This window comes from Lissotriton vulgaris, chromosome 3_1, assembly GCF_964263255.1.
Source record: "Lissotriton vulgaris chromosome 3_1, aLisVul1.2, whole genome shotgun sequence".
NCBI lineage: Eukaryota > Metazoa > Chordata > Amphibia > Caudata > Salamandridae > Lissotriton > Lissotriton vulgaris.
In genome coordinates this window covers 437301675-437329440 of record NC_141689.1, presented here as the reverse complement: position 1 = coordinate 437329440, position 27766 = coordinate 437301675, and positions in this window count along the sequence as shown.

The following is a 27766-nucleotide window of genomic DNA, read 5'->3' as shown; positions in this document are numbered from 1 at the left end:
TTTTGTGCTCTGATTGCCAACCCCTTTACTTTTGTTATTTCCAATGGAGATGAATGAGATCTGCTCATAGATTTTTGTACTGGGTCCTGTCTTGCTAATATAAGATCTCCAACCTGATAATTTCTTGCTTAAATATGCTTTCTTTGATCTACATATTGCTTCATTTTTCCTTTCATCGTCTCATCTCTCTTTCAGTGGTGGTTTCTTTATTGGGGCATGGGGGTGTTGCCCCTGTTTGTTTTGTTGACCCCAGGCGGCCCATAAACGTGTTGATTCCTTTCAGCTGCATCGGTGTGGCCCCTCAGTTTGCCTTCGAGAGTCGGTAAGGAGCAAGGATGGAGATTAAATGTGGATGGACAGGTGGTTCGATTTGGTCAGGGGGTGATGTGTGCATGTCGGGTTGGATGGGCGCCTTGCTCTGACCAGCCAGACATGCACACTCGAACCCTTGCCAAGCTGCACAGTGTTAGAGCCTGGGGGTTTATAGCCACAGCCTGCAAGTCTCCTAAGGAGTGCTGGCAGTGCCTCGCCAAGCCAATCATTACGCTGCTCTCATCCTTTTTACTAGCATAAACAGCAAGGGAGCAGTGTCTAGATTGACTCAGAAGACTCGGGTTGGGTGGAGCCGAGTTCCGAGCTACTCACAACTCCATGCACGCCCGCAGCCGGAGGCAGCAAGTCACAACAAGGGTTCTTCTCTGTGACGACCCCGGTGACTGTCTCACTCCTAATTTGTAAAATACTTTGATTTTTGTGCTATAGAAATGGAAAAAATCTTAGCAACACAGGAGGTACAAACTCACAGAAGCCTGCTGGCAGGTCATTGCCAAGTGTGAGATGTTCAGCCCATCTCTGCCTTTGAGCTTGCACCACTTCGTATTCTAGCGCTTGCAGGGTAGAGGAGAGAAGTCTACTGTAGTCTTCCATTACAAACTGACCCCCTCCAGGTGCTTCTACGAGGAGCGGATAGAGACAGTTTTGTCCGGTACAGACAGCAAGGCACTGAAAGAGAGACCATGACTTGCCCACAAACACACAATGTGGAGCAACCAAGATTAGAACTCAGATGTCACATGCATGTCAAGTTAGACCGCAGCTAGTCGTGCATTTACAGCAGTAAAAGTAAAACAAAAAGTACCACAATGCAGGGATGTGAACTGAGAGGCAATGTCTGGCTGAACACCACACACCAATGCTAACTATTTCTTTTAACATCCAATCAGTTTAATGATGAATATAGCTAGAAACATGCTAGAAGTTTTTCCAATTCTGTCCACTGCTGTCGGCACTGTGCATTGTGCTAAAGAAGTGCTTTATGCAACCATGCTACCATGCACATATCCATTTATTCAACTTTCCATCAAGAACCTATCCAGCCTTCCATTAGGGATCCATCCCTGAGTCCACCTGTTCCATCCTCCTGTCCGTTCATCTTGCCACCAAAACTGTTTGTTTGACCATCCATTCACTCATCAGTCCACGTCATCTATCCATTCACCAAGTTATCCCTCCTTCCACAACACCATTTGTTCTTCTATTACAAATTATGTATTTATCCATCTGTTCCTTCGTGCATTCATCTATTCACCCCAAAAATTTCATACACCTACCCATCCATCACCCACACATGCATTGTCCATTGTCAAATGTCCATGGACTTGACAATTCTCGCTCCGGTGCCTACTCGATTCACGGGTTCACACTCTGCGACTCTGGGCAATAGCTTGCTTAATCTCCACAACGGCCCCTCGCGGCGGGATGCCTGGCTTTCACCTTGCGGATACCCTGCCGGGGTTATCTCACAGGGGAATACCAGGACGGGTTCCCTAAGCAAGGGCTTAGAAACCGCTCGGTGATTTGCGTTATATACATTCCTGTACATTTACATTTACATTTACATCCATTCATTCACCCATTCCCACATTTGCCCATTTATCCAGCCTCCTCAAATACATGCATCCACCGTCCCGCCCACCCAACTGTCCCACCCAGCCAACCATCCATCCATCCACATCACCAGTTATCCATTGATACATACAAACCTGCATGGATGCATCCACCAATCCACATCCACAACTTGGAAATAACATTGGTTGATTTCTGAAGAATAAATGTATACAACGTTCAGGGATTACAGGTCAGTGATTTAGTTCCTGTTTCTATTTCACATGTTTTACTTAATCTTGCTTTCCTTAAGAGTGCTCACTATGTCCAGGATGTTGTGTTTCTATATTTTTTTTTGTGTAGCATATTTCTCTTGTACAATGCATATTTTGAACTGAGTCACCTTCCGGCATTTTTAACAGGCCATCATTGAGAGCTATAGCGCAAAGGCAGAAGGCAGTGCCAATTTCTCACAGTGCCTTTCAGTGGGTCAAAAGTGTGTTCAGAATACTTGGCCATTCAATCCTTGGCCTTTCTGCTGAACAAACAGAGCAACGGTCACTTATTCCAGTTGCAATTGTGATTCTGTGCAACTGTGTGTGATGGAGGTACACAGTGCCCAAAAATTGAGAATACAAAAGTAAATAAAAATACAGTGCTTACAGGTGAGTCAGTGCGTTGTGTGTTTGGGGGCTGTAAAGTGAAGTTCTCAGGTTATACTGAATAAGCAGCTTCCTATGTCATTATCCTATGGATTCCCTTTATTGGTGTCATAACTAAACTTTCACAGTTGCTTTATTAACCTTCTTGCTTTCTCAAATTTGCTTGAAAATGCACTATTTGCCCACTTTTTTTCACAATTTTCTTGGGTGGAGTACCCCCCCAACCCTTCTTATGACGGTCTGGCTCGATAGTTATGCTCACTCGCCACAGGGCATTCGTCCCGCACTTTTACGCCCTATCACTTTCAGATGTTACCAGCCGCCACTGGTCTCTTTGCAATTTGTTCTTGTTCCTAAGGGAGTTTGAAAGGTGCCTGTGACAAACATGTTTGCCTGGCTTGTCCAAATAAAAACTCTGTAGAATATTTTATAGCCGGCCCAGGAGTTGTATTTCTATAATTATGTAGAATCTGACATAAAGCTTGGTTCACAGAAATGTGCAACAGTTTGGCTAGTTGAACTGATTTTTTTAATAGTTGCCATCAATCTTCCTACTGTTCCATTGGCCTGTGGCCAAAGTGGAATAATTTTCCTATGTATCACTCCCATATACTAAAATAATTTGCTAAATTCACTTCCATTAAAAGGTGGGCAATTGTCTGTCTTTAATATTTTGTGTATACCCCATGTAGAAAAAATATCATTGAAGATAGGAAGTACCACAAATGCAGATGTAGATGACACCATTTTGACAATTGGAACTTGTTAGACGGGGACCGGGAGGGTCGGCCGAGGACAAGGGGAGAGGCCTCCGGTGAGGGCCGTCTCCAGCGATCGTACAGACAAGTAACTTCCCCCCCACAGATGGACACCACACAAGGATAAGTTTAACGTTCTTTATAGGCAATTCTTGAAGTACGGAGATACGATACAATGGAGCAGGACACGAGGGTCCTCTTAATTCTAGTCTCTTGACGGGGAAAGGGGTAGCGGGACAGTCTTTGTTACCAATCTGGTACTGCGATGCGATGATGGTAGCTCACAATCCTCGAGCTCGGCGTTCGAGAGGGACGGGCCGCGGCAGCGCCAGCAGGTCCCGAGGTGGTCGTAGATAAGAACGGGCCGCGGCAGCGCCAGCAGGTCCCGACGAGGACGAAGGTTGCAAGAAGGCCGCGGCAGCGCCAGCAGGTCCAACGAGGATGAAGGTTTGCAGAAGGCCGTGGCAGCGCCAGCAGGCAGGACGACAGTTCACAAGGCAGGGCTGCGGCAGCGCCAGCAGTCCGTCAAGGATGAGTTCTTCACGGTGTCTCTCGACTCCAAGATACAACTGCCTTCCTGCTCTGGAGCTGCCCCAGTTATAGGTCTGGCGCCCTTTGATGTCCGGACCCTCGCACTTGGAGGTCGGGAGGTCCGGGATGAGGGAGTCCAGACACCCAGCAGGGGGGTGGAGCCAGCGCCCGGGGAGGCTGGGGGCGATCGGCACCTGGCGGGGGAGAGCCATCGACACTCCTTTCTCCCATTGACCTGCCAAGTGGTCCGTTTACCTCCTGGGTGGCTGGATGTCGGGGCCTGGCCAGGCCCAGGGTTAGGGTCGAGCTGAGGCCACGCGGCCTCGTGGTGCAGTGTCCAAGATGGCGGCCGGGCCGGGCAATGGAGCTGACAGTGGCCCGGGCCGGTGATACAGAGATGTCCGGGAGCAGGAGTCCCGTAGGGGACGGTTTGCGGGTTGCTTCTGTGGGTAGCACCTGAAGAGCCGGCGTCCGGGCCCTGTCATGCGGGGGGGGGGGGGAGCGAGCCCTTCATATGGCCTGTCCAACATGCGTCCCCCCCAGCTGAAGGCGGGGAGAGTCACCCATCATCTTGGGGACTTTCCTCGTCGAGGCGGAAAAAGCGCGACAGGCCATCCGCGTTGGCGTGATCCTGGCCAGGTCGGTGCGCCACAGTGAAGTCCATCCCCTGCAGGGAGATGGACCATCGCAATAGTTTGGGATTTTCCCTCCGCATCTGCATTAGCCATTGCAGGGGGCGATGATCTGTTTGCACCCGAAAGTGGGTACCGAAGAGGTAGGGCCGGAGCTTCTTGAGGGCCCACACTACTGCGAAGGCCTCCCTCTCGATGGTGCTCCAGCGCTGTTCTCGGGCCAGTAGGCGTCTGCTGATGAAGGCCACTGGTTGGTCAAGTCCATCGGGGTTCAGCTGGGAGAGGACGGCCCCGATGCCATGGTCGGAGGCATCAGTCTGGACGATGAACTCCCGGCTGTAGTCGGGAGCCTGGAGCACAGGGGCGGTGCACATGGCGGCCTTCAGCTTCTCCAAGGCCGCTTGACAGTCTGGAGTCCAGTTGACCATTTTAGGGTGTTTCTTTGATGTGAGCTCTGTGAGGGGCCCCACAATGCTGCCATAGTCCTTCACAAACCGCCGGTAGTATCCGGTGAGTCCCAAGAAGGCTCAGACCTCGGTTTGCATTACGGGGGGCTGCCAGGACTGGATGGCAGCGATCTTGAGCTGAAGGGGGGCCACCAGACCGCTTCCCACTTGGTGTCCGAGGTAGGTCACGGACCCCTGGCCAATTTGGCACTTGCTGGCCTTGATTGTGAGGCCGGCCTGTTGGAGGGCCTGCAGGACCTCTCGGAGGTGGCGGAGGTGGTCTGACCAGTGGCGGCTGTACACAGCAATATCGTCCAGGTAGGCGGCGCTGAACTCTTCGAGGCCCGCCAATACCTGGTTCACAAGTCGTTGAAAAGCGGCTGGAGCGTTTTTCATGCCGAATGGCATCACTTTGAAATGGTAGTGGCCATCCGGGGTGGAGAAAGCGGATCGTTCTTGGGCCCTGGGGGTGAGGCCGATCTGCCAGTAGCCCGCTGTCAGGTCGAAGATGCTGAGGTAGCGGGCCGCCCCCATGCGGTCGATCAGTTCATCTGCTCGGGGAATGGGGTGAGCGTCGGTTCGGGTGACAGCGTTCAGACCCCGATAGTCGGCGCAGAATCGGAGCTCAGGGGTGGTGCCTGGGGCAGCAGCTTTGGGGACCAGCACGACTGGGCTGGCCCAGGGGCTGTCCGAGGGCTCGATGACTCCGAGTATGAGCATTTTTGACACTTCTTCTTGGATGCAGGCCCGTACCCGATCTGGTACGCGGTACGCCCGATGTCTGATAGGGGGACTGTCCCCAGTGTCCACGTCGAGCAAGCACCAGGGGGTGACCCCTGGGGTGAGGGAAAATAGGGTCGCAAATTGCAGCAGGAGGGCCCGACAGTCTTGGCGCTGCTCCGGGGTTAGGGCATCTGAGAGTCGGACCCCGTCTACTGAACCATCTTTCTCCCGGGTCCTCAGTAGGTCAGGGAGGGGCTCAGAGTCTTCTTCCGCTCCACTGTCTGTAGCCAGCAGTAGGCTGAGCTCCGAGCGCACAAAGTGGGGTTTGAGTCTGTTGGCGTGGAGGACCCGGAGGGGGTTCCGGGGAGATTCCATGTCGATGAGATAGGTGACGGGGCTCTTGCGCTCGACCACCTTGAAGGGCCCTGTCCACTTGTCCTGCAAGGCACAAGGTTCGGTGGGGGACATCACCCACACTTGCTGGCCAGGTTCGAACTCTATGGAGGAGGCATTTTGATCATACCATTTTTTCATGTCCTCCTGACTGGCCTCAAGATTGGCTTTGGCGATCTCTCTGAATCGTCTGGTCTGATTGCGGAGGGTCAGGAGTTACTTGTAGACGTCTGGAGGGGTTTTCAGGGGGGCCATCTCCCATCCTTCTTTGACTAGGCTGAGGGGCCCTCGAACAGGGTGTCCGTACAAGAGTTCGAAGGGGCTGAAGCCGAGGGACTTCTGGGGGACTTCGCGGTAGGCGAAGAGGAGGCACGGGAGTAGCACATCCCACTGGCGGCGGAGGGGCTCTTCCAACCCCATAATCATTCCCTTGAGTCTGCGGTTGAACCGCTCAACCAGTCCGTTTCCTTGAGGGTGATAGGGGGTTGTGAATCGGTAGGTGACCCCGCACTGCTGCCAGAGGGATTTCATATATTTTGAAATAAAGTTCGTGCCCCTGTCACTGACGACTTCCCGGGGGAAGCCCACCCGGGAGAAGATCCCCATTAAGGCTCGGCCTACCACCGGCGCTGTTACAGTTCGAAGGGGAACAGCCTCGGGATAGCGGGTGGCGTGGTCCACCAGTACCAGGATGAACCGATGCCATTGTGCTGTTCGGGGGTCCAGGGGCCCCACAATGTCTATTCCCACCTTTTCGAACGGGGTGGTAACAACCGGGAATGGTTGCAGGGGTGCCTTGAGTTTGCGGCCGCTCCTCCCGCTGGCCTGGCAAGTGGGGCAGGACCGGCAGTGGTTGAGGACGTCATTTCTCATTTTTGGCCAGTAAAAGTGGGTCACCAGGCGGTTGTAGGTTTTGTCCTGTCCCAAGTGTCCAGCCAGGGGGACATCGTGGGCCAAATTCAACAGGAAGTCTCTAAAGCGGAGGGGCACCACCAACACTCGACTGGCCCCCAACTCTGCGATTCTTTGTTCGCTGTACAATAGGTCATTGTCCCAATAGTTCCAGTGGGCCCCGGCTGTATCTCCCGCGCTCTGGGCGAGGGCTTGCTGTCGTAGTCCCTCGAGGGTGGGACAGGTCTTTTGCTCTTGACGGAATTGTTCCTGGGTTGGTCCCCCTTCTTGACACCACTGAGCCAGGTCTGGAAGGTCCTGGGGCTGAGTGAGCCTTTCTTGGGTTTGTTCCGGGGGGTCGGTATGGTCGGCGTCCCCCACTGGAGCGATCGGGGGAGGAGGTGCTGGCCATTCGGGTTCTTCAGGTCGGGGGATGGCGCGGGCGGCCATGGATCGGGTGGTTACGCACGCCCAGTCTGGGAGGCCCAACATCCCCAGGTGTTCTCTTCTTTCCACGGCGGCCCACGGGGAACTCTCTAGGTCGTTCCCCAGGAGACAGTCCACGGGGGCATCATCGCGGACCGTCACCTTCAACATGCCGGATACTCCTCCCCATTCGAATGGGACGCAGGCCATCTGACACAGGCTCTCAGAATTGTCGGCTGAATGGACGGGGCAGAGAACGTTCGGCAGGATCTGTTCCGGGGTCACCAGGTGACAGCGGACGGCCGTCACACTGGCCCCCGTGTCACGTAGGGCTGCAGCCTTGCGCCCATTTATGTTCACCCACTGACTGTATTTTCTGGTGTTGGCGGGTAGGGGAGCCCGCGGAATCATGTCTCTTCCCCCTAGGCACGCCAGGACCATGGCGGCCGGTTCCCACTCCGGTTGCTCCTGTTCGTATTCTTCAGGCTCTTCGGAGACTTGCTCTTCTCCTAGGGCGGCGGCAGCTACCTGGCGGGGCCCCGGAGTCTGGTTCTTTGGGCAGTTCGGGTCATTGGCGTAGTGGCCGACTCGCTGGCATCGGTGACAAGTGACATTGGCTCGGAATCCCGGGCGCATCGGGGGGTTGCCCCGGCCGGCCGGGGGCGGGGTGCTGGTAGCGGGAGCGGCCGGGACTGCGTCTTTCCCCCGGCCCTGGCCTCCTCCTCCTCCTCGGGGACGGTGATGACCTTGGTTGTTCCTGTTCTGTTAGTTCGGCCCACCCCGGCCCACTCGGGTGCTCTCCCATCGGTCAGCCTCGGCGGCGAGCTGCCGTGGTCAGTCAATTTACTGTCGAGGAGGTGCTGCCTGAGCTCGATGAAGCAGTTGTTGGAGAGGTGCTCCCACACGATGAGGTTAAAAAGTTGCTCATAGGTCGTTACGCGGCTCCCCTTGATCCATCCCTCGAAGGCTCGGCTGAAATAGTTCACATATTCCACCCAAGTTGTACCCGGGATTCGGGTGCAGTCGCGGAACCTCTGGCGGTACATTTCGGGTGTAAGCCCATATCGAGTGAGGAGGGCGGCCTTCATGTGGTCATAGGACGTCATTTGATGGTCCGGGAGCTGTAACAGGGCATCGCGGCCTTCATTGACGAACCTCCCCCATAGACCGGCTCCCCAGTCACTTCGATCGATCCGGTGGGAGGTCATGGCGATCTCGTAGGCCTTGGACCACTGTTGTATGTCGTCGTTTCAGAAATACTCTCGGACGACATCTTTGGGGATGTGGACCTTTGGTTCTGTAGCTCCTGGGGTGCGCGGTTGCTCGGGCACCCCCAGGTCTTTGTTTTGCTTCCGTAGTTCTATCTCTGCCAGTTTGCGCTCGTGTTCGTATGCCAGTCTTTTTTCTTCGAGCTCTCTTTGTCTTTGCTTTTCTTCCCGCTCTTCTCGGAGCCGTAAGTGTTCTAGGTTCATTTTTTGTTCCGCTAGTTTTAGTTCTCCGTCCAACTTGAGCCGTGCCAACTCTAATTCGTGCAGTCTGCTTTTTTCTCGCTCTTGGATCTCTTCCCGGGAGAGACCCGCTCTCCTTTCTTCGGACGGAGCGGTGCTCGTCTCCGGTGCTTCGATGTTTTGGTCCCGGGGACCGGCGGCATTTGCTTCTGCCCATGCTTCTAGGGCGTGTTTAAAGTCATCTTTTGTGCTCAGACCGGTGGTAGCAATGCCCAGTTCCATACAAAATTGTTTTAATTCTCGATGGCTGTACTCCTCCAGTTTTTCCATTTGGAATTTCTCTGTAGATCCGCTCTCTTTTGTCGACATTGTGGTTTAGTCGTGGGGTGAGTTGCTTTCTGTACGATTACGCGTTGGTTCGGATCGCGCCGCTGGCCACCAATGTTAGACGGGGACCGGGAGGGTCGGCCGAGGACAAGGGGAGAGGCCTCCGGTGAGGGCCGTCTCCAGCGATCGTACAGACAAGTAACTTCCCCCCCACAGATGGACACCACACAAGGATAAGTTTAACGTTCTTTATAGGCAATTCTTGAAGTACGGAGATACGATACAATGGAGCAGGACACGAGGGTCCTCTTAATTCTAGTCTCTTGATGGGGAAAGGGGTAGCGGGACAGTCTTTGTTACCAATCTGGTACTGCGATGCGATGATGGTAGCTCAAAATCCTCGAGCTCGGCGTTCGAGAGGGACGGGCAACGGCAGCGCCAGCAGGTCCCGAGGTGGTCGTAGATAAGAACGGGCCACGGCAGCGCCAGCAGGTCCCGACGAGGATGAAGGTTGCAAGAAGGCCGCGGCAGCGCCAGCAGGTCCAACGAGGATGAAGGTTTGCAGAAGGCCACGGCAGCGCCAGCAGGCAGGACGACAGTTCACAAGGCAGGGCTGCGGCAGCGCCAGCAGTCCGTCAAGGATGAGTTCTTCACGGTGTCTCTCGACTCCAAGATACAACTGCCTTCCTGCTCTGGAGCTGCCCCAGTTATAGGTCTGGCGCCCTTTGATGTCCGGACCCTCGCACTTGGAGGTCGGGAGGTCCGGGATGAGGGAGTCCAGACACCCAGCAGGGGGGTGGAGCCAGCGCCCGGGGAGGCTGGGGGCGATCGGCACCTGGCGGGGGAAAGCCATCGACACTCCTTTCTCCCATTGACCTGCCAAGTGGTCCGTTCACCTCCTGGGTGGATGGTGGTGCCGGGATGTCGGGCCTGGCCAGGCCCAGGGTTAGGGTCGAGCTGAGGCCACGTGGCCTCGTGGTGCAGTGTCCAAGATGGCGGCCGGGCCGGGCAATGGAGCAGACAGTGGCCCTACGGTGATACAGAGATGTCCGGGAGCAGGAGTCCCGTAGGGGACGGTTTGCGGGTTGCTTCTGTGGGTAGCACCTGGAGAGCCGGCGTCCGGGCCCTGTCATGCGGGGGGGAGCGAGCCCTTCATGTGGCCTGTCCAACAGAACTCTTGAGTACCCATCATTTATAACAAACAGATATTGTCTAGAATCCAATGGCCCATGAACATCACATGCTTGCTCAGACAATATAGCATCTGGCAGTTTTGACATGTGGAATTCCTCAACATTCCTTTCCTTTGTACATTGGCAAAGATGACAAGCTTGTATAATTTCTTCCACCTGACTGTCTTGTCTCGGAAATCACACTTTTTCATGTAAATGTGTATTTGTTGCTGATATCACTTTGTGACTTTAAGGTGCCAGATTAATCACACGTTTTTGCAAAGCGTGCAGGATAACTATTCTATTTCCTCTTAGAAGAATGTCAGAAAAGGTTCTAGTCAACTCAGTCTGTATGTTTCTGAATGCAATTATATCTCTCCTATATACTTCAGGTTGAAATTTTGTCATGACATTTATATGCTTACACTTGTTTAGCTTAATTTTTCCTTTCATTTCCGTAAGAGAGTTATCCTTGTTAGATTCATAGATCAATTCTTGCTCTGAAATGGTCTCAGAAACCACTGATTTATTTATAAAGTTTACATTTTCAATTTCATCAGTTTGTTTTTTATTCATGTCACCTGGATGTCTTGACAAATAATCAGCTGGACTGTATTCTTTTCCAGGCTCCTGAACAATCTATAAATCCTAGTCTATTAATCTTATGCCCCATATTTCAATACAAAAAGGTATTTTTGCCTATGGATTTCCAAAATTGGTTGTTAGTGCTTGGTGATCTGTGACTATCACAAATGGTTTCTAAAATAAACAATCATGATAGTGGTAGCACACCCAGACTCTGTTAAGCTTTTACTGGCATGCACCACTACTAACCTTGGAGTATCCTTATCAAGTTTACGTTGCAATAAAATGGCACTTGGGGGCATATTACCAACAACTAGCGATAATTATCGCTAGGTTGGCTTAGCGGCAATATTTTTATTGCTGAGCTGCGGCGATTTTTATCGCTTAGGAGCCTTGATATTATCAAGGTTTATCTCCTAAGCGATAAAAATCGGCCGAAATGCATGAATATCGCTGAAAAGTCAGCGATATTCATGCATTACCGAGTAAATGCTCTTAGCCATGTTATCCACCTCCCATTGGATAACATGGCTAAGAACTGCTCAGGGCAGGTGTTAGCTTTTGGAGATATTTGCGTTTAGCGCGAATATCTCAAAAAGTTGGTAATAGGAGATTGCGATGTTAGCGACTGTTTCCAGTCGCTAACATCTTGGCACGCCTACTTTGCATGTCATTAGTGATAAATATCACTGACATGCAAAGTGGGGCCCAAGATGGTCGCTATCTCCTACTAGCTGTCGCTAACTGGTGTTAGCGACAGCTAGGTAATAGGGAGATAATTTTATCTCCGCTTTATTGGCTTTTAAAGCCAAAAAAGCGGAGATAAACCCCCTTGATAATATGCCCCTTAGTTTCACCGGACTAGCATCTACTATTAGTTTAGTATGTAGATCTGAGTCAAAGTATTTTTACATTTGCCACTGATGCTACATCATCCTTCATGGTTTAAAATGCATGTTCAAATTTTGCATCCCAGTTGAATATTTTAGCTTTTTTCGTTAACTCTAGAAGAGGTGAGCCAATAGTGGCATTGATGTAACCAGTGCAATTACTAGCCATTCCCAAAAAAGAGCATATCTCTTTCCAGATTGTCTGGTAGAGCATGCTCCCACTGTTATATCTCTGGTTCAATTTACGCGCAGATTCCCAGTGGCAGGGGATGCCGCTAGCTGTGTGTGTGTAAGCAGATACTGATTGCGATGCACTTACAATTTTAACTTGTTTTTAAAAATCACTGAAAATACTGCTATTCTGCTCTTACTCGGCGCTCCTCACCTGACTCTTCTCCCCAGCCCCGTTCCGACGCGGCGAGTGCCGATTGTGCGGAGGGCTTCCTGGGAGCTGCAATTAATTTCCGGTTGGGTTGGCGCTCTAGCCTTCACGCCCCCAACACTATTTAGTTCTGTGTTCCTGCGCACGCACAGCGGATGCACGCAGCCGGCGCGCCGGCGACACGCCGTAGGAGCGCCAAAGGCAAGCCCGTCTGTACCCGACTGGGACCAGGGTCCAGAACCTCTGGTAGTTTACATAACATTCTCACTTATAGTGCGCAAACCTTAATGACTCTAAGAGGTATTCCAGGCCCCAACATTTTACACTCACTGTCTCCCGTCAGTAGTTCTTTCAGTAGCTCTCACTGCAACTTCAAACCTCTTCTTTATGGTAAGGAAGCCCCATCAACTATACCTCCATTAAAACTTCTTCTTTTAAACTGTCGCTTCCTTCCTAAACATTAATTGGAACTGATATTCCTGTTGGAGGATCACAAGCCGGATGCTTTATTCCTGACCGAGACTTGGTTACAGGAGGAAGAGGACCCGGCGATCACTCAGACCCTACTATTGGGGTATTAATTGCATAGAGTGGACCGTAAGTCAGGGAGAGGGGGTGGTCTAGCCATAATTTTTAAAGACAACTTCTATTGTCGATCCGTTGCTGAGGAAGTACCTGATTGTGAAGGCATGACCTTTTCGCTAGAATTTTCACCTACCAGCACCTTTTCCGGCTTGTTACTCTATCGCTCCCCATGGACCCTTAGGTCAATTTCTGAACACACTGCCAATGCTTCTTGCAGAACTGGCCCTGAGTCCAGCCAACTTCACGGTTCTAGGGGACCTTAACAAACATCTGGGCGACCCTACCAACCGTTCAGCTGCTGAACTTCTAGCCAGTCTCTCAGCACTTCAAATCGTGCAAAAGGGCTTTGCATCAAGAGGCACCTTCTTGATTCTGTGCTTAGTAATGCTCAGAACCTCTTAGTTGACTCCCCCATCTCTCTTCCGTGGACTGATCACCTGCTGGTCCCCCTAGCTTGGGAAGGTGCTGCTTCCCCCACCGCACACAGTGCCGTTCCACTGTTGGAAAGGAAGTGGTCAAATCTTTCTGTCACCCAATGGTCTTCACTGTTAGCTGCCTCTACCCCCCATTCCGGACTCTGATCCTGACACGGCCAACAGCAATTACAATCTCTGGATACAAAAGTCACTTGACTCCTTACTCCCAAAGAAACCCTCCTGTATAAACGCTAAACACAAATTGGCACCTTGGTTCTCTCCTAAATTTAGAGAGCTCAAACAACTCTGTAGGAAGCTTGAAAGGAGCTGGAGACTAAACTTGGTAGAAGACAGAAAGAATGCATACAGGGAAGCCATCAGGAATTATAAGGCCGAAATTAAGATCGCACAATCTGCATTTTTTGAGGACAGAATCAGCGCTGCTGCAAAAGCTCCTAAGGAAATATTCTGCATTGCCAAATCACTTATCTTTGCTCCACAGAGACCCCTCAATCCAGAAGACGCACAATCCCATTGTAATAGGCGGAATATTTCCACAAAAAAATGTCAGGTCATATCCCAAACCTTCATATCTGACCATTCTGGGTCTATTCCACTGTATAACAAGAGTCTCCACTCTGACCCTCAGTGTTCTCTCACGGAGTTCCCCTACTAGAGGAAAGTTTGTTACACAGACTCATCGCGCAGGTAACATCAGGGTCTCCTGTGGACCCTGCTCCGTCGCAACACCTCACATTAGTCACCGATGTTATCTTTCCGGTAATCCTAAATACTATTAATACCTCCATCTCCTCGGGAAAGGTGCCCTTGGCATGGAAATGTGCACAAGTGAGAGCTCTTTTAAGGAAACCAAACTCAGACACCTCTAATATGGCTAATTATCGCCCCATTTCCCTTCTCCCTGGTAAAGCAAGCTAGCTGAGAAACATATAAATTCCATCTAAGTTCACTATTTAGAGTCCAACAATCTTTTTCACGACTCCCAGACAGGTTTCTGTCCCAAATTAGGGACGGAGACAGTACTCGTAGCAGTCACAGAAGAAGCTAGGAGACTTTTAGATCAGGGCGGCGCAGCAGCAATTATTTTGCTGGACCTTAGTGCTGCCGTCGACACTGTGAACCATAATATCGGAGTGACAGGCCTGGCCATTACCTGGCTCTGTTCCTTTTTACAGGACTGCTCTTTCCACGTTTCTGAGGGTATGGCCACCTCTAATTGTTGGCCTCTGAGTTGTGGGGTTCCTCAAGGCTCCTCCCTGAGCCCCACGCTCTTTAATATCCGTATGACGCCGCTGGCTCGGATAGTGCTTCCATTTGGCATTGAATTTATCACCTATGCTGATGACACCCAGCTGGTGTTCGCATTAAACCACCCTGAAGGGTCATCATGCGACCTTGCATCTGTTTAGAGGCGGTAGCTGAATGGATGGCACTATCCCACCTTAAGTTGAATGGTGACAAGACAGAATTAATGTTTCTGGGCAAGTCTCCTTCACTGTCGTCGGCCCTCTCCTGGCCGCCCTGTCTTGGTATAATGCCTACCCCAAAGCACCAAATTAAGAGCCTTGGTATATGGCGTGACAGCTCCCTTTGATTCAACTATCCAGCCACTAAGCTCTCTGCTACCTGCTTTGGCCTGATGAGGATGTTAAGGAAGATCCTCCCCTTACTTCCCTTCTGGGACCGAAGGATTATGGTGCAAGCTATCATCCTGTCCCGTTTGGATTACGGGAATGCTTTGTACTTGGGCGCCCCGCGGGCCACCAACCAGAAATTGCGGCCCGCCTACTCCTCGAGATTCCACGGAGACAATCGGCAAGACCTGCTCTGAGGAAGCTTCACTGGCTGCCAATTCAGTCCAGAGTTCGTTTCAAGGCCATGTGCCTGGCCCACGGTTCTATATGGAAAACTAGACCTGCCCTCACTCACTTTCTTGTCACTGCCTACCAACCATCTAGGAATCTACGTTCCAGCACGGCCTTCCTCGCAACTACGAGGAAGGTCCACAAATCCAGATAGGGTGGGCGTTCGCTTTCTTGGAACGCCTCTGTGCTCTGGAATTCATTGCCCTCCGCTCTTCACAGGGAATCCATTCTCCAAATCTTTCGTCGACTTTTGCAAACTCATCTCTTTATGAACCCTTACTAATCCGGTTTCACCTTGCCCCTGCTCTGTCCGTCCATAGCGCTACGAGGCCTCAGGGTAGTAACGCGCTTTACAAAACTCTTTCATTCATTCATTCATTCATTCATTTAATATTTTCTTTCCTTTCCTCTCCCACCTAGCACCTCCCTATTTACTCCTGCTCTCCCTCTCAGCACAGTCACAGACAATACACTGTCAAGCATTATACTTTCTCTCCGCCTACCACCCTTGCCCAGCATAGACATTTGCCTGCATTCCTGAACTGTCCCTTGCAGGCATTCATATCTCATTTTACTGCTCAAACAGAGGAAAGAAAAGGAAACTTATGCTGAAAATGATTTCATCAGCATCCAGTCTAAGCCTCTGTCTTTACTTGTTGTATTTCTGTTATTCATTCCTTCACTCTCTGGGTCTGTTTTCAGTCTCTTTCTCGCTCTACTTCTCTTTTACCTCTCTCTCCCTCTCTCTCACTCTCTTTCTGTCTCGGTGCCCCCAGTCTCTCCTTCATGCTGTATCTCTGTGGGCCTCATTTTCAAGCTCACGTTGTCTTGGAATACCCTTCCTTATTTCATATTTCTTTAATACATCTTTTGTCTGTTGGGTTTTTTTTCCTTCAAGTTTACCTTCTTCCACTTTTTCTTGGGGCAGTCTACTGACTCCCACCTGCTAGTTTCTTCCCCCTCTCTCTATTGAACTACTTCAATTATTTTGCTCTGAGTTGACGTTTTATCCCTTGATCGATCGATCTATCTATCTATCTATATCTCTACCTCTATCTCTATCTCTATCTCTCTCTCTCTCTCTCTCTCTCTCTCTCTCTCTCTCTCTCTCTCTGTTTCTCTCTGTTTCTCTCTCGCACATATAAGTATCTCAACCTCCTTAACATTGGTTTGTCTCTGGTTCTTTCCAGAGCCGGCCAGGGCTGGGCCCTGGCAAAAGGCAAAAAACAATTCAAATATTGAACCACCACCCTATGGGACCCTATTTCCATAATTCATTTAGTGAATAAAAAAAAAATATTTGCCTGCCTGGAAGATGCCGAAGCTTTAGCCTAACGTCCTGGAAGCCCCCTTCGTGACATAAGGATGAAGCAACATTGAGGATACTGTTGGTTACCATTGGCGTCTCTGGCTTAAGATGCCATTTCATTCCAATTGAATACCCATGTTCTCTCCTCCGTACATGTGATTTTCTTCACATGTAGTAATAGCAAGCATTAACTGAGCAGTTACATTAAATTCGCCTTGTTTTCTCATGGCCTGGAAAAAGTGTGCTGTATTAACAGTTAATTGAATATCTTAACAATGCTGATTTCTGTTGATATGTGTCTAGTAAGACTTTATTTATTAATGTTTCAAGTGTAGGATTCAATTTCACATGTTTAAACCCCCCACCCCTTAGTTATTTAGGCCAGGCAAGCTTCCTTTGATAGGCTTCTTGGACCACAACCTTTTGGCTCCCCATCCAATGTTTTTTGTTTGTTTTATTCCACTTAAAACACTGCGTTCTTTCTATTTTTTTTATCTTTCTTCTCTTTCAATTACTCTTTTGCTCTCTTGAACTCTCTCCTTCATGAATACTCTATTTTATTCTCTCACTTTCACTCTCTGTATTTGTTTTAGTGCTATCTTCTGTCACTCCTTCCTCATTTTTCTCTTGACCTCCATCTCTCTGTCCCTTTTTTCTCACTTTGGGGCATATTACCAACAACTAGCGATAATTTTTGTCTCTAACTTGTTTAGAGACAAAAATTATCGCCGCACATCGGCGATTTTTATCGCAGATAAACCTTGCTATTAACAAGGTTTATCGCGAATGCGATAAAAAACGGCCGAAATGCATGAATATCGCTGAAAAGTCAGCGATATTCATGCATTATCGAGCAAATGCTCTTAGCCATGTTATCCACCTCCCATTGGATAACATGGCTAAGAACTGTTCAGGGCAGGTATTAGCTTTTGGAGATATTCCCGCTTAGCGCGAATATCTCCAAAGGTTGGTAATAGGAGATAGCGATGTTAGCGACTGTTTTCAGTCTCTAACATCTTGGCACGCCCACTTTGCATCTCATTAGTGATAAATATCACTGACATGCAAAGTGGGGCCCAAGATGGTCGCTATCTCCTACTAGCTGTCGCTAACTGGTGTTAGCGACAGCTTGGTAATAGGGAGATAATTTTATCTCCGCTTTCTTGGCTTTTAAAGCCAAAAAAGCGGAGATAAACCCCCTTGATAATATGCCCCTTTATCCCCAGCAAGGTATGTCTAGTCTTCTAAATTCTCTCTCTTTATCGCTCTGTGATTCTTTCATAATCTGCATCTTCACTCACTCTTTGCTTCTGGTCTCTCTGTGGCTCAGTTGCTCTTTCATGATCTTTTTTTAAATTTTATTTTCCACCAGTTTTCTCATTCAATTTCTATATGGCTTTCATTCTCTGAGTCTCTATAGGAAATTTGCCCTTTCTGCATGGCCAACCAGACTTTTTTCCTTTGGCTGAATCCTATTTTTATTGCCGACATTAGAATGCTCGGTGCTGTACCCCTGATAAACTAGAGTAAATAATTTATGCCCCCTTTTATATATGGCCACATTGACCTACCCACCAATTTGATTGTTAACTTGCCTGTATGCTCCTAGTACATGCTTTCAAAAATGCCCTAGGGATCTGGAAGCTAAATTCCACCTGTGGACCGCAGGACCTATTGTGCCATCCATAGGACTCCCCTGTAACACATAGCTTCGGGCCTGCCATTGTAGCCTGACTGCTGCAGCTGAAACATGCTGTCAAACTTGTCAAAATAACTCTTTTTGACAGGCTGGAAACACTTCCTAAATATTAAACCACATCTAAATACACTGTGATGCCCAAAAGACCGAGTTCCCGATATTCAAAGTGGAACAGGTGCGAAATGAAGGTTTGCATGTTTCTCCAGTGACTGGCTCCCAAAAGCTATTTTCACTGACAGGGATGGAGCTGTGTCGTAGAGAATTGCAAAGTAAAGAATATAAAGTTTAACTTGCAACTTTCAACAGGAACCGCCTAAACTAGTCCCAGGAAGACTATCCATATTTATTACAAGTACAGTTCATGGGTGAAGTTGTATTTCTAAATTTACATTTAGGAACAGTAACCACTAGAAAGTTGCCTTTTTCACTGCCTGGATTTCCTGGAGGCTAATTTTGCATTATCCTGACAGTAACTTCCCAGCCGCATGTACTCGGCCTTAATGAGGTGTGAACACTGCTTCCATAAAATGTACCATGGTCTGGATGTGGGAAGGATTTATTTTTCTCGTTGCAGGAAGACCAGTTAGGGTGGACCCAGGAAATTCATTAACTTACCCTTTTAATTGAGTAATGTATGGTGCGACCTGGTGAAAGAAACCCATTGCTGCCCCCTCCACCTCACCCCCCCTTCAGTCAGGCTAACTCGAAGCCCAGTGGGAGAGAAGCTACCCCAAAAACTAGATTTGAGTGACTACAGAACAAGGGATTGCTACTTTCCCTGGCTCCACCTCTGGGTGGACACCAGAACTGTGCACATAGGAATGGTTTCCTCATCGTGGATTTTAGCAGTGAGGGGCACTGTGGGATTGTGTTCCGTAGGTCAAACACCAACTGCTGTAAAAATAGAAAGGGTTGCCCCTATGAGGGTTTCCGCCTTTGATTAGAGTCAGGCAAGGGTCATCCCTACCTACTAGCTGGTGCCAACCATAACTGTGGCATCCCAAGGCACCTCTCTCTGAACACTTTCTAGGCTTGCTGAAGATCAGAAGCAGGCTGTAACTGCCGCCTGTGACCAGATAGGAGCCTTGAATGACTAGACCTGCTCAAGGACAAAGAAGTGGACATCAAGGGTCAGTTGGCTGATCTCTTGTGCGGCCACATGGGCAAAACAAGCAGCAATAAACCTTTTCCCTGGAGTGCCCTGCTGACCAGTAGCAAGTGGACATGTACTGGACATTGCCTGTGGCCTCTGCTGGAGTGAGTCCTGGCTCCTAAGTGCTGTCACTTAAGCACAACTCAAGGGGAGTGGGGGCATTGTTTTGTTAAAAGGGGTGTTAAACCATGCCTGTCAGAGAGTACCAATATGAAGTAATATGTAATGGCTATGGCATGACTAAAGTATGTGAGTACTGCTATTATCTTGAAAACGTAATAAAAATCTGGTTGTAAAAAAGACAGTCCATTGAGACCAGGTGGGGAAACTAACACTGTTAATGAATCCAATTTCCCATGAAAAACCCAACCTTGACAATGAGTGAAATGGTTCGTCCTGTTGAGACAGAGAGAGGTCCTGTGTTTGTCTCTGGAGAACATGCACTTCTGCCTCGCAGTCACAACCGCGAGCAGTAACATTTTAAACTTTACCTTATGAGTCCAGAAGCAGGAAAGGCCTATTTAAATGCTACCTACTAGAGAAGATAGACTTCTGGCATTCCCCATATTTTCTAAATTGGCCTGACAGTGCCCTGCAAGCAAGTCTTATACCAAGGCATGTGTGTAGTTGATGTTGTGTGTGTGTGTACCTTACTTGTGCCTGTAAAGATGCATGTCGAATCTGTGACATTTAGCCATCGTACACTGGGTTCCATGTGTACTTGCTGGAGTCAAGTGATGTCTAAGTCGGGAGAGAGAAACAGACAGCTGATGTGAACTGCAGGTGTCCCCTCAATATCCAGCAATCTTCTATAGTGGGACAGACTGAGGGGTGTTAAGGAAAGGAGGCATAGAGCTTTGAAGCTCATGAGTTTACTCCTGCTCTTCCCGAACCCATTGTTCCCTAAAAGGGCGACACTGGGCAGCCTCCCTTGCCTTTGTGCTATTGTTTTGGGGTGCTCCTGACTGTAGATTACCAGCTCTATCCCACTTTCCTACTTGCACGTTGTGAATAGACTTTGGCTGGACTATTTTGTCAGAATGCAGTAACTTTGCGTGCAATCAAATGGGACAAATTAACTCTTTGGTTTCTCAATGCCTCCACCAGTGACCACATACACTGGAATATGAAGGCAAGTTGTCCAAACAGGAAAAGGAAATACAAGAGAAAACAGAGACAACAAACTCTACCACTCTGACCCATCACTCCTGTCGATCAAGGATGTCTGTAGAATGTTTTAGATATCAAGGAGGGAAATAGAGATCTTATGTAGCTTTACACAGAAGGTCCTATGTTTAACTATAAGGATGAATAGATATAACTTGGCAATATCACTCTGTAGCCAACTTTCTGTTTTTTAGGTGAAATTTTGAAATTCTGAAAACTAAATACTCAGAGTGAGTATCTCAAATATACGTTTACCAACACTTTCCCAATATCTGGAATAACTACCTAAAGCTTCAAAGCTATGCACGCTTCCCTGGAAGAGGAATTATAGTTTTACTTGATCCTGATAGAATTGAAAGGCAATGGAAAATGTTAATATTCTGTTGTTCCCTATTAGCAATTTGAATCTTTGTACTAGAACTATAATCCATTGGTCTCGATTTTCATTCAGCATATGAGGAAGGTATGTTCCATCCTGTTTTGTCATAGGATAGCCATTTGAAAAAGTAACAGCCCCTAATTTTAGAAAAGTTATTTTAAATGTTGAAAACATTTTGTTTCCATCAGCAGCACATCTTTTTAAATACTTCTGTGTATTCTCAATGTCCTCAGCACAAGTGGGTTTGGAGTATCACTCTCCAAAACTCTTCCAATGCCAATAGGGAAGCAAGGCCTCCTGCGTCGCTTCCTAACACAGGGGCTGATTATGATGGTGGTCTGACAACCCACCGGCAGACCTCGGTGGCAGACCCATCGACGACAGACACTGACAGACCGTCGGTGGCAGTCCCATCGCTGACAGCTCTTCGGTCCGACCATCACATTTCAATACTGGCGGTTGGACCCACAGCAGGTGGAGTTCAGACCACGGACTCTGACAGGATCTCAAATCCAGATGGGGCGGCGGTTGGAGGCCCGTCCCAAAATAGAGGCGGAGCTGAGCCAGGCACCACGATCTGGAAAACCACCATGTACAGACTGTCGGAACTGGATGTTGGGGCCCCAAAAAAGGCCCACCCTTCGTGGGCCACTGCAAAGTGTCCCTGGGGGCACATGTAGTGCTCCCACTCATCTCTGTGCACATTGCACATGGTCCGTGGACGTGAAAGAAGTGCACCTGTTCATGGCGGCTTGTGCTGCGACCCTTTCCTGAGCCGTAGCACAAGACGCAGTGAATAGGAGCACTTTCCAACACCAGCCCGGAGTTAGCATCCTAATTTGGCGTTCGGGCCACTGACTGCATGTCAGCTGGACTCCTGACTGCTGCGATAGCGGTTGGCGGTGTTATGGACCTCAGTCATAATGAAAAAGTGACAGCTGGAATATACAACTGCCCTCTGCGACTTTTTAATAAATGTGAGACTGAAACTTCCATCTGCTGCACCCATATTCCAGGGTCCAGCCAGTGTATTTCAGAGTCTTCTCACCAGTGGCGTGCTCAAGGGCTGTGATATCCAAAACCAACCCCCCTTACCAGGTTTGGGTTAGCAACCTGGGGAACTTGGCTTTGGCCTGCTAGGAGGAACTGGCTGGACTCTACTTTGAGGGAGAGAGCTGACCATCTTTTCAGGATGGGCATGATGGGCGTTCGTGTTTGAGGGAGACACTGTTTAGAATAAGTGAGGCTGTGATAGAACTGAGGTCGAAGAAGCTGAAGAACTCCACTATGTCTCAGGAAGAGATTTATGCCACTCTGAGAGCATGAAATCCAGGAGCCCCTGAGGGGCCACTTTAGTCTGTGCCAGGTCCTCTGAAACCACCAAGCATTACGAAGCAGCAAAGATCTGCAATAAACAACCTGAGCACCATGTAATTGTAAAAGTCCTATTATTGTGAAACCAATATAAAAAATGAAATACTCACCTGGCGTGAGTACTTAGCTATTTTGATGATGGGTTAGTGTCTGGGCCTAAGGAGAAGCGTGGCTCAATGGTTAGAGCGGCATAACCTGATGCAGAGGTCTGGCCCGGGACCAGAGTTCAATTCCCGCCTCGGCGGCTCTTGGACTCAATCTCCCCGGACCTGATAATTCTCGCCTTGGTGCCTAGTCTAATCATGGGTCCCACTCTGTGACTCTGGGCAATAGCCTGCCTAATCTCCACAACGGACCCAGCAGCGCTTGGATGCCTGGCTTCACCTTAGGGGTACCCAGGAGTGGACATCTCACAGGAAAGCCAGGAAGGGTTCCACAGCGGTATGAATACAGCGCTACGAGACCTCTGGGTAGAAGGAGCTATATAAATACAAACACACAACACATAAGGAAGATCTTCAAATAACAAGTTACACCAGGTGCGAGCACAGCAATCTACTTACCACCTCCCTGACTGGTGCTGCCCTCAATCACCAAATGCCTGCATGGCACCACAGATACTTACTGGACACTAGTCAGTTGGGCTGGAGCAAGACAACTGCTTGTTTACTGTTTCGCACTATGCTACAAACAGTCCACGAGCACCGTGGACTAACAAAGGTGCAGCCAGTGAACTAATTGATCTGATGAAACAAAAGGTACTGCGTGCCACAAGTGAGCACACAGGGGAAAAGCAGGGTCCAAATTATTTGAGAAAGGAAAGGTGAGCAGTTCGGACAGCACCATCCGCTCCTCAAAACGCCATCCTAAAACGCATTATCAAGGGATGTCCAGAGAGTGCTGGGGGGGGGCTGAGGCACAAGAGCACCTTTCGAGGTTACCTTAAAACATTTGTCTAGGTTACCCTCAGTGTTAATATTTTGAAGGGTTATATTGACAGCCTTCATAATTGTTTTGCTTCAGAACAAATTATATGCAATAAAATGTCTTGTGTGATTTTCAGTTATGTACTTTTCTATTCAAAAGTCTAAGAAATTACTGGACATTCAGTTAACATATCTTAGTGGTGTGAGTTCTGAGTCTCCACTCCCAAACCACCTCCCAGAGTAAGCCTTGGACTTTTCTTCACTAGCTGTGTCTGGTGGTTAAGGGGTGTACCTGGAGCTCAGTGTTGTGTACCACAGTAAGGCTAATCACCAGGACATCCACGGTAATCCGTTTAGCTGATTAATCTGAGCACGGTAACACTTGACTGCCCTGAGACTACTCCCGTGGTCCCAAACCTCCCAAATGATATTTAAACTGCAGTAAGGAGTTTAGAGGCCTTTGATTTCATACAAGCTTTGTTGTGCCCTCCATGACTAAGCTGTTTGTCAAATACATTAATATTTCAATAAACCTGTTTCAATAAATATAATTTAGAGTAGTGTGTTTCCATCATAATCAAACCACTATTATAAAAAAAACTCTTTAAAAATGCTGCAACCCCTCACCCACTATAAAGTGCATGCTTCATCACTGGGGTTGCTTCTCAGCCTGGCATGGTTTCCTCTTCGTATGGTGGACTCACAGAGCTCACATAGTGGGAAAACTACAATGTCCAGCCAGATTGTTATATTTTTGAATCCAACATATAGTATTAGAAGTAGAACTTTCAATCAGGGAGTTTGTAAAGCGTGCTACTCACCCATAAGGGTCTCAAGGCGCAGGGGGGGGGGATGCAGCTCCGGTTCAGTCAAAAAGCTAGATCTTGGGGTTCTTCCTGAACATGTGTAGGGTTGGGGAGTGACTGATGTTTCCTGGGAGCTCGTCCCAGGTCTTGACTGCAATGTAGGAGAAGGCTCTTCCGCCTGTCCTGCTTCTGCGGATGCGGGGGATCTCTGCCAGGGAGAGGTTGGCGGAGCGGAGGTTCCTCTTGGGTACGTGGAAGGAGACTCTCTCATTGAGGTATTTGGGTCCTATGTTGTGGAGGGATTTGTAGGCATGGTTGAGAAGTTTGAAGGTGACTCTCTTCTCGACGAGGAGCCAGTGGGGGTCTCGTAAGTGTTGGGTCATGTGTTCATGTTGTGGTGCCCCGAGGATGAGTCTGGCTGCGGTGCTCTGGATGGTTTGGAGCTTGTGTAGAAGAGTGCTGTTGATTCTGGCATAGAGGGCACTGCCGTAGTCCAGCCTGCTGGTAATGAGAGCATGGGTGAAAGTTCTCCTGCATTTGTGGGGGATCCATTTGAAGGTCTTGCGGAAGGTGCGAAGGCAATTGAAACTGGTGGAGGCGACTGAGTTGATCTGGCGGATCATGATGAGGGATGAGTCGAGGATGATGCCGAGGTTCCGTGCGTGGTCTGTAGGGGCGGGTGGGCTCCCATGGGCAGAGGGCCACCAGGTGTTGTCCCATCGGAGGTGGAGGGTCCGAGGATGAGGACCTCCGTCTTCTCCGAGTTGAGCTTCAGGCAGCTATACTTCATCCAGGCTGTGACGTCCTTCATTCCTTCCTGGAAGCCGAGTCTGGTGTCTTTGGGGTTCTTCGTGAGGGAGAGGATGAGCTGGATGTGGTAGCTTAGGATACTATGATGAGCCCATGCTGTCTGACGATGGTGGCAAGTGGACCATGTAGATGTTGAAAAGCGTAGGACTGAGCAATGATCCTTTGAGTACTTCGCAGTTGATCTCTGTGTCGGTACGGAGAGGAAGGGGGCAGTCTGATCCTCTGGGTTCTGCCCGGAGAGAAAGGATTGGATCCAGTTGATGCGGTTCCTTGTATCCCAGCGTTGTGAATTCTGGCTGCTAGAGTGCGATGTGAGACGGTGTCAAAGGCAGCGGAGAGGTACAGTAGGTGGAGGGCCGCAGTGTGTCCCTAATCGAGTAGCATGGGAATGTCATCAGTGGCAGCGAGGAGTGCGGGCTCGGTACTGTGGTTGCTGCGGAATCCTGACTGGGAGCCGTCTAGGATGGAGATCTCTCGGATGAAGGCGGTCAGCTGGGTGTTCACGAGTCTCTCAGTGACTTTGGCAGCAAAGGGGAGGAGAATGATGGACCTGTAGCTTCTCAGGTCGGTAGGGTTGGCCGGGGGTTTCTTGAGGAGGGGTTTCACCTCCGCCCGCTTCCAGTCATCTGCGAAGGTGCCGGATTTGATGGAAGCATTGATGGTCTGCCCTAGTTCGGGTGCGATAGCAGCGGCGGCCCTAAGGTAGATGTGCGGTGGACAGGGGTCTGTGGGGGCTCCAGAGTGGGTTTTCTTCATGGTTGCTGGGTAGTGTTCGACGGAGGTGGTGTTCCAGGTCATGACGGTTGGCTTGTCAGAGGCGGTGGGAGGGGTGTTGTCCGGTGTCTGTTCGATGAAGTTGTCTTCAGATGGAAGTAGGAGCTGAGCTTGTAGCAGAGTTCCTGGGAGGGTGTGACGTCCTTGGCTTTGCTAGGGGTTTGGTGAAATGCTGTATGATGTTGAACAGTTCTTTGGCTGCGTTGGTTGAATTGAATTGAAATTGTGTAGGAAAGGTCAATACGTGAATTTATGTTTCACTTTCTTTCACAAGGAGGTGACAAGTACAATACAGAGCTTCTAATCAGCCACAGAATCACAAGAAGGCACCGTGTTAGATCTATAATCCCTGGGGTGGCTTCCCTCAAACTTTTTGCCTGCTTTCCTCCTGTTTTTGTGGATTATTTATGTAGGTCGTGGGACTCTGAGCACTTTACCAGTGCTGAGCAATGATAAAGTGCATGTGCTTCTCCCCTAAACATGATAAAATTGGCGTATACACCATTGGCATATTTAGTTTACTTGTAAGACCCTTGTAAAGTGATATACCATATATCCAGGGCCTATAACCTCAATGCTACTAGTGGACCTGCAGCACTGTTTGTGCCACCCATACAAGTAGTGATTCAAACCTGTCTCAGGCCTGCCATTGTAGGACCTGTGTGTGGAGTTTACTGCCACTTTGACTAGGCATTTAAAACTACTTGGCAACTCTTCAACTCTCCTTTTATTACACATGTCACCCCTAAGATAGGATCAAGATATCCCATAAGGCAGAGTGCTCTATAAAAAAAGGTAGGACATGCACTTTTAAGTTTTGAATATCCTGGTAGTGACATACACCCAAATGTGTTTTTCACTACTGTGAGGCCTATCATGGGGAATTCCGTAATACACCTTTAAGCTGTACTTCCGGATTAGAAATGAGTAGCTGCATTATGTTTCATATCTTTGAAATGGCAATTATAAATCTTCTTTACTGGTAATGTTGGATTTAATATTACTATTTTAGAAATAACACTTTTAGAAGGTGGGCATTTCTCTGCTCTTACTGCTGTGTATGCCGTTCAGCCTGTCTCCAATACACATCTGGGGTGGGTGACAGCTAAACTTTGTGCATTCCCTCTAGACAGCCACAAACACAGGAAAGCTGGGTGTGACAGAGAGCGCATCTGCATTCATCTGCCTTCTGATAGTTCTTCCTGGGCTGGAAGATAGAGGGGGAGCTGACACTTACACCTGAATAAGCAATGGCCTGTTTCCCACACAAAGGGCTGATTACCCCCTACTGATAGTCTGGAGCCAGGGCTGGGAAGAAAAGTAGATTTATGCACTTCAAGGCCACCTACTTTAAAGTCACCCCCAATTCAAAGGCACACCTGGGTATAAGTACTGGTGCTCTGACCTTCCAAGGTACCACACTACTAGACCTAATTAAAGACTGTTGTACCCCAGGGATTGCCACTCTGCTTGACGGCTGCTCTCAAAGAACTGCTTTGCTGCCTGCTGAGCTCTGCCCTACTGAGGTCAAGCACTGAACCCTACTCACTTGAACCCAAAGTGACTCCAAGGGCTTGCTAACTTGCCCCTTGTTCTGAAGTCTTAGGACCATCAAAGACTTCCTTCAACCCTGCAACAGCCCCTGGACTCTGCAATCTGTGAGTCCTGCTATTCCAAGTGGTGCCAATTCAGTCCTGGGCCATTGAAATGTGACTTCTGCTGTACAGAACCATCATAATTGATGCAGTGACGACTTTGCGTCGGTTGGAAACTACGCATTCCCCTTTTCTGGAGCCAATTGACGGCATTGCTTCGACAGACAGCGCAGCTCGACGATGGCGGCTAGATCAACAACGACACATCACCTGCATCATAAAGAGGTTCGTCGACAAAGCCTTAATCCCCTGTTCAGATTGGAACCAACACATTGACTCTTCGATGTAGACACTTGCTCCATCCAATGTACTTTTTCTGGGGGACCTGCGTGAGCCCTGTAGCCGGCCTGCCCTCCATTGCGGTTGGCCTGAACTTTGGATTCTTCCCAGTCCAGGGTGACTTCAAGTAACCCCTAAGCGCTGTGTGTTTTTAAGCACTACTTTTTGTTTTATTCTTTTAAAATTCATAACTCTGCTTGTATTTGTTGGATTTTTGTTTTATGGTCTCGTTTTACTCATGGAAATATAATCTATTTTCTTATCCTGTGTGGAGTATTTTTGTGGTGTTTTCATTGTGTTACTGGGTGTGTGTGTGTGTTGCACAAACACTTTACACATTGCCTCTTTAGGTAAGCCTGACTGCTCTGTGACAAGCTACCAAAGGGTGAGCACAGGTT